The 7234-nt window shown below is 36.5% G+C and overlaps 1 long non-coding RNA gene across 1 annotated transcript; it reads right to left on the bottom strand.

Moving 5' to 3' along the window:
• Positions 1-2556: 2556 nt before the first annotated feature.
• LOC141658454 (uncharacterized) lies at positions 2557-3182 on the bottom strand. The gene is made up of 3 exons (XR_012549266.1): positions 3098-3182; positions 2773-2956; positions 2557-2646 (listed from the first exon to the last, which is right to left on the bottom strand). It is a non-coding gene; the product is annotated as an uncharacterized LOC141658454 (long non-coding RNA).
• Positions 3183-7234: the final 4052 nt, after the last annotated feature.

Raw genomic sequence — 7234 nt, 5'->3', positions numbered from 1 at the left:
GTTGTTGAATATTATGCGCGGTATTTGTGAAAGTCATTCACAACGGTGTTTATTTTTATTAACCGTTGTGAAAGATATTCACAACGGTTTTTTTTAGTAACCGTTTTCATTGAGATGTAATCTCATCCCTCCATCCCTTCCATCCAAAGGCCCTTATAAGGACTTAGGGACTCATATGATATGAGGGCCTTACTAGAACCTCTCTCTCTCTCTCTCTCTCTCTCTCTCTCTCTCTCTCTATATATATATATATATATATATATATATATATATATATATATATATGATGTTTTTCTAAGTATGTTATTTGTCCCATATTGAAAAATAATGTAGGTGTGGTGAATATACAACATATAAATAGTTGAGTTGTCCCACATCAGATGATTATCATGGTGAAGTTTCCTAAAGATTACTTTAGGAAAGTATGATAAATAATATTTTTGGATGTAAAAAAATAAAGTGTAGAATCTTTTAACAACTCGATTTAATGATGAACAAATACTATTTATCAAATGAAATGTAAATGTTTTTGTATAAAAATTATAAACATGACTTAGATATATAATGTAGGAAATATATCCATTTTATTTTTTATATCATATTGTGGAGATATTATACAACTCTTAAGAGTTCTTTAAGACAATACTTAAGAGACTCACACTACAACAAATAAGGTAATTGGCGACCATATAAGGCGACTGAGAACAGTCGCCATTAAGAATAAAGCGACTAAGGCCCGTCGCCCGCACTTCGTAGCTAGGTTTAGTCGCTTTTGGTGACAGGCCTTCGTCGCCAATTTTGGCGACGGAATTTTTTTAAAGCGGGCGACCGAAATTCGTTGCCAAAATTGGCGGTCATCGATAAGTCGCCTTTTTAGCGACTGTCATTAGTCGTCTTTTTACAATCCACGTCATCTCCATATCTTCAGAATTGGCGACTGATTTTGGTCGCCATTTTGGCGACTGATTTTGGTCGCCATTTTGGCGACTGATTTTGGTCGCCAAATGCACTGTTCCCCGTCGCCAATGACCCTAAAATTAATTCATGATCAGAAACTTAGCGACGGTTTCCCGTCGCCAATTGCCCAGTATCCGTCGCCAAATTTACATTTTTTTTAGCCTAAAAATCGTTTTTGACCTAGCCAAATACGTAAAAACCTGCAAATAAACCAACACTTCCAGCAGAGAACACATGGGAAGCCAACACAACCAAACTTGATAAAGAAAATCATGTTCCATACACACAACTACGAGTTCTACGAGTTTTGGTCATCTAACATTATCCGGGAATAACATGTTCTCTAAAAAACTACATAACAGGGAAACTTGCTCCCGCTCCACTACCACCTCCATAATTAGGATCTCTAGGATCCTTTGGTTGCGGGCGCCACCCAGTGTTGCAATTGGCGAAGAAGGAGTTCATCCGTTCCATTTCCTCCATCATCCTCCGACTTCAAAGATCTCTCTCGGCATCCCGCCTCTCCCTCTCGGCATCCTGCCTCTCCCTGGCGGCTAATTGAGCTTGGAGCACACTCACGACACTTGGGGTATAAGGTTGTTGTTGGGAGGAAATTGACCCTCTTCTTCTTGTAGGAGGGTAGAAAATCTCCTTTGCCGACCCGGCTCCATACACATCTCCTCTTTGGAACCCCTCAACAAGATCAAACCATAGTTCATTGTCATCAATTTCCGGGTTGTTCTTCCTACGGACAAGGAATTGTTCCTAAAAAATTGATAAAACATTAATGGTTAGAGGTTACTTATCTAAAAATTGATAAAACATATACTTTAAAAAGCTAAGAAATTTTTATTTTTTGACACTTACATATAACTGTGATCTTTTCCTTCGCGAAGATCAACTTGCCCTTGCTTGTCTTCTTTGCGTGAGTGTCAACAAAGAGATCAACAATCGTGGGTACCTTACCCTTATTCTTCTTGGTCTTCCGGAAAAAAAATAAGGAAATTGTTACTCAAACATGATAATTAATGAGACTAATTAAATTAAAAGACTATTAAATTAAAAGCTAAGACAAATAACTTACATCTAACACCACACGATCATGAAAAGATTGAGACCCTCCATAATGAGTAGGCTCAACTTCCGCGTCCTTATCTCCTCCTTTCCTGTTGATCTTGTTCCGGGCCGATGCTTCCTTGAACTCAGGACTGTTCCGGTACTTGGTATATTCCTCATATGACGAACTCAGTAATCAATAAAATAACAATTATTAATTAATATATTTTCAAAATATGTAATGAATTTTAACTAATTACGGGTATTAAAAGAAACTAAATACCTTTCATGAAAGATGGCGCCTTCTTCCTCTTAGACACCTTATACATGTTGTCCCTTAGCCTCTTCTTGCCAATGTCATTATACCTTTGCCAAACTAGGCGCTCAAGGTCGGTTGGCCAATAGAACACACGCTACAAAAAGTAAACACATAGATGAGAAACAAATTAATAATAAGGTAAAAAGAATAAATAAATTATATTTAATAATATATATTTTATAAATAGATACCCTAAGTTGTTGAACCACATCTCCTTATCTTCATCACTAGCGTTACTCCAACAAGTAACGTCGTGTGTCATGTTCTCTTGGGTGCTATTAGTCACACCACGAACAACTGTTTGACTTCTAAACCTGAAATCAAACATGTTAAAAACATAATTATATAGGAATAAAAATAATGTATAATTAACATATGTCTAAAAAAAGTCATTTATTACTAAATAAAAAAATTACAAAATAGAATGAATAAAAAATTACCATAGACCATTCGGATCAAGGATCATCCTGCCGTCAGTATGTCGGGGTACACCAACCTCCTCCTCCTCCTCCTCCTCACTCACCTCCGTAGTAGAACGGTCAACGTCCTCCTCCTGCTCTCGGGAGCTACTACCTCCCTCACTATAGCCTCCGCGCTGCCTACCTCCTCCACGAGCCATGTGTACTACAATTGATTAAAAAGTGTTAGCAAATATTACAGGATAATTATTATAAGATACAAAAAAATAAAACCTAATAAACAGTATAAAAGAAAAATAAAACGCTAATAATTGTTTCCAAATTTTGATATGTATACTTTCAATACCTTCTCTTACTCATCATCATCATCATCCTCATCTTCTTCTTCTTCTTCTTCTTCTTCTTCTTCTTCTTCTTCTTCTTCTTCTTCTTCCTCCTCTTCCTCCTCCTCTTCTTCTTCTTCCCCCTCTTCTATCTCATCCCTCTCCTTATCATTCTCTTCTTCTTCCTCTTCTAACTCCTCCTCCGCTTCTATCTCATTTGCATAAATAATTTCATCATGATCAACTGGGGACAAAACTGTTTCTGATACAACCTCTTCTTGGAAAAAAGATGTATCAACTTCTGATCGTGCCTTTGTTTTAAAAACGGCCCACCATTGCTTTTGTTGTCTATCATTACTTGTGCTTGGAAGAGATGCAAAATAAACTTGATGAGCTTGTTGTGCAAGTATAAATGGGTCATATTGAGAGTAGGTTCGAGTATGATTCACTTCCACGAGTTTGTAACGATCATGGACTCTCGTTCCAGCTACGGAATTATCCCTCCATTGAATCTTGAATAAGACGGTTTTATAACTCCGATCCCGGCCATTGTAGCACAACTCAAAGATATCCTCTAATATGCCATAATATTCATTGCCATCAAGAGAAGAAATAGTAACGCCGTAGTTGCATTTAGCCTTACTTTTGCCATAGTCAAATGTTTGAAACTTAAACCCATTAATTGAATATCGATTCCACGTCACAACCTTTCGAGAAGGACCCAAAGCCAAGCTTCTTATCACATCATCTTGAATATTTAGCTTACATACATGCTTCCGAATCCAGGCTGGAAATTGATCCTCATGCTTATGCCAAACATCCTCTCTGTTCACATTAGGGTGTTCTTTAATGAAATCTGTCACAAATTGAGCTTCATATGGCTCCAAAACCTCACAATTATATATCACATAAAGGTGGGCACGGTTATACTCCTTGTCATCCAGAAATCTTGTTCCCCAAAATTTGATGAACACCCTATTTCATCTTGCATTTGGAAACACTTGGGTATACTTGTGTCTAGTTCATCCGCTTCATCAATATTCAAGTATTTTGCTTTGGTCTCAATATGTTTTTCAAAATAAAGAGAGCAAAAATTGGCAATCTCTTCCGTTAGGTAGGCATTGCATATAGAACCTTCCACACGAGCTTTATTACCAATTTTTTTCTTCACATGATTAAGAAACCTTTCGAAAGGATACATCCACCTATATTGGACGGGTCCACCAACTTTAGCTTCATATGGCAAATGGATAGGTAGATGCTCCATCGAATTGAAAAAGAAGGCGGAAATATCATCTCAAGTTTACACAAAATTTCTGGTATTTGGTCTTCTAAACGACTCATGTCCTCAACCGATATCGTGGAGGAACATAAATCTCTAAAAAATTGACTTATTTACAGAATCGCATTCCAAATCGTAGTCGGGAGTAAATTTTTAAAAGCCACGGGTAATAAGCGCTCCATGAAAACATGACAATCATGACTTTTCAACCCTTTCAACTTCAGTTCCTTCAAATCAACACAACGGCTCAAATCGGATGCATATCCATCAGGAAACTTCAAGTTTCCTATCCAATCGCACAATACCTTTCTTTGAGCTTTGTCAAGAGTAAATATGGCTTTTGGTTTAGCCCCATCCTTACGAATATGAAGTTTAGGACGATCACAAAATTTCTTCAATTCTATTCTTGAATTAATATCATCACGTGTCTTTCCTTTTACATCCATAATCGTATGAATAAGTAACTCAAAGAAGTTCTTCTCTATGTGCATCACATCCAAATTGTGTCCGATCAACATTGTTTTCCAGTAGGGAAGCTCCCAAAAATACTTCTTTTAAACCAACCATTTTTTTCTTTTTCAACTCTTTAAACTCTTCTTCACCCCCATCGACGCTTTGTTGGCAAATCACGTACAACCTCCCATATCTCATCCCCTTGTAGTCGAACCGGAGCATTGTCACGCACCTCCTTACCTTTTAAGAAAGATTTCTTGTTCTCTCTATGAATATGTCCATCCGGTAAGAAGCATCTATGACAATCAAACCAACTAATTTTTTTGGAATTAGGAAGATAAAATGCTTTACTCCTATCCATGCAATAAGGACATGCCTTTCGCCCGGCGTTTGCCCATCCCGATAGCATACCATATGCGGGAAAATCATTTATAGTCCATAACAATGAAGCTCTTAGTTGGAAATTTTGCTTCTTCGACACATCAAATGTTTCTACACCAACTTCCCACAAATACTTAAGTTCCTCCACCAACGGTTGTAAATAAACATCCAGATGGTTTTGGGTTATCGGGGACGGAATAAGTAAAGAGAGGAAAATAAATTGTCTTTTTAGACAAAGCCAAGGAGGTAAGTTGTACGGCGTGGTCATTACGGGCCAACACGAGTAGTTTCTACCAAACTGGCCAAAAGGGTCAAACCCATCCGTACACAAGCCAAGTCTCACATTGCGAGGTTCCTCGGCAAAATCGGGATATAACCTATCAAAACGCTTCCACTCCTCCCCGTCACTCGGATGACACATCTTTCCTGGTGTACGAGGATTTTCTTTGTGCCATCTCATTTGGTTGGCAAGATTTTTCGTGGCATACATTCTTTGAAGTCTAGGAGCTAATGGAAAATAAATTAATGTGTTTTCTGATATTGGTTTCTTTCTCTTTCCACTCCTTTTATTACCCTTCTCCCCCTTCAAAACAATATTTCCTTCACTTGTCTCATATCTATCCCTTTGACATTTCTTACATTTGTCAAGCAAAACATCATCTTTCCAAAAAAGCATACATCCTTTAGGACATGCATCAATCTTTTCATGTGGAAGTTGAAGACCTTTGACCACTTTCTTGGTATTATAGAAATTTCGGGTCATAACATTATTATCGCGTATAACATCCTCAACCAACGTAGCAATACTATCAACGGCTTTAAATGGCATATTATACTCACATTTTAAAGAAACTATCCTGGATGCAACTTGTAACAATGTCATTCTACTCCCCTCATATAAGGTTTTTCGGAAGCACTTAGCATGTCAAAAAGGCTTTTGCTCTTGGGTTTGGTTGTTCTTCATCAATCATTGGTACACGGTCGTCATTAATGAAATCATTAGACCGAAAGGCATCAAGTACCATTTCTCTATATGGGTTCTCATTTTGTTGGATTTGAGGCTCTTCGGGATAATATTTTTCTCCATGGGAGATCCAATTGTAGTAGTTTGGAAAAAAACCATTTGTAACAAGATGCTCTTCTACTTCAATGTCAAATAAATATTTTAAGTTTTTACATTTAGTACAAGGACACCTAAGTTTATGTTGTTCCAAATCATATGAATCTTGACATCTAGCAAATTCAATAAATCCACGAACTCCCTTTACAAATCTAGCGATTGGACGTTTCTTCTTATCTACTCTTTCTTCGTACATCCAAATACGTTCGAGATCTCTTCATTTTAATCTATAAGCAATATATAGCAAACTAACCATTTTAAATAATAATATTTAATTTCAACAAAAAAAGCAATGGTTATCTCATCCTCCATTTTATGCTAATTTCAAGATTTCAATTGGGTCCTTATCACTCCGACCTAAACCCATCAATGTACGTTTCAAGTCACTAGCAAACACACATTTGTGAATTATTAATGAAAAAAAAATTCGGCAGCAATTCCCCTTAGTTCTCCAAATACACAATGTGGAAAAGATACATATTCCACATATGTATTCAGAGAACATTGGAGAAAATTGCAACCAAATTCTTTTCTCATTAATAAAATCACAACTATGTGTTTACTACCTAAGTGACTTGAAACGTACAAAGACAGTCCCAAAATGGGGACTATTCAAGAATTGCTCCTAATGAGTAATTCTTGAACGGGTACTAGGTCATTATATATTAAACAAGTTGTCAAAATTATAAGGCAAATTTATACAATCCCCTAATCAAATGACATTACTAATTTAACAAAATTATAAGGCAAATTTATACAATCCCCTAATCAAATGACATTACTAATTTAACAAATTTATACATCATGCTCATTCTAACTTAATTTGGTTAATTATAAGGCAAATTTATACAATCCTAACATTATACTACCTTCATAAAACTATACTACCTTCAACAATACTACTTCAATATTACTAAAACTAAG

The sequence above is a fragment of the Silene latifolia genome, chromosome 6 (genome assembly GCF_048544455.1).
Source record: "Silene latifolia isolate original U9 population chromosome 6, ASM4854445v1, whole genome shotgun sequence".
Classification (NCBI taxonomy): Eukaryota; Viridiplantae; Streptophyta; class Magnoliopsida; order Caryophyllales; family Caryophyllaceae; genus Silene; species Silene latifolia.
Note: the sequence above shows the minus strand (reverse complement) of the source record. Positions and strands in the feature narration are given on the sequence as shown.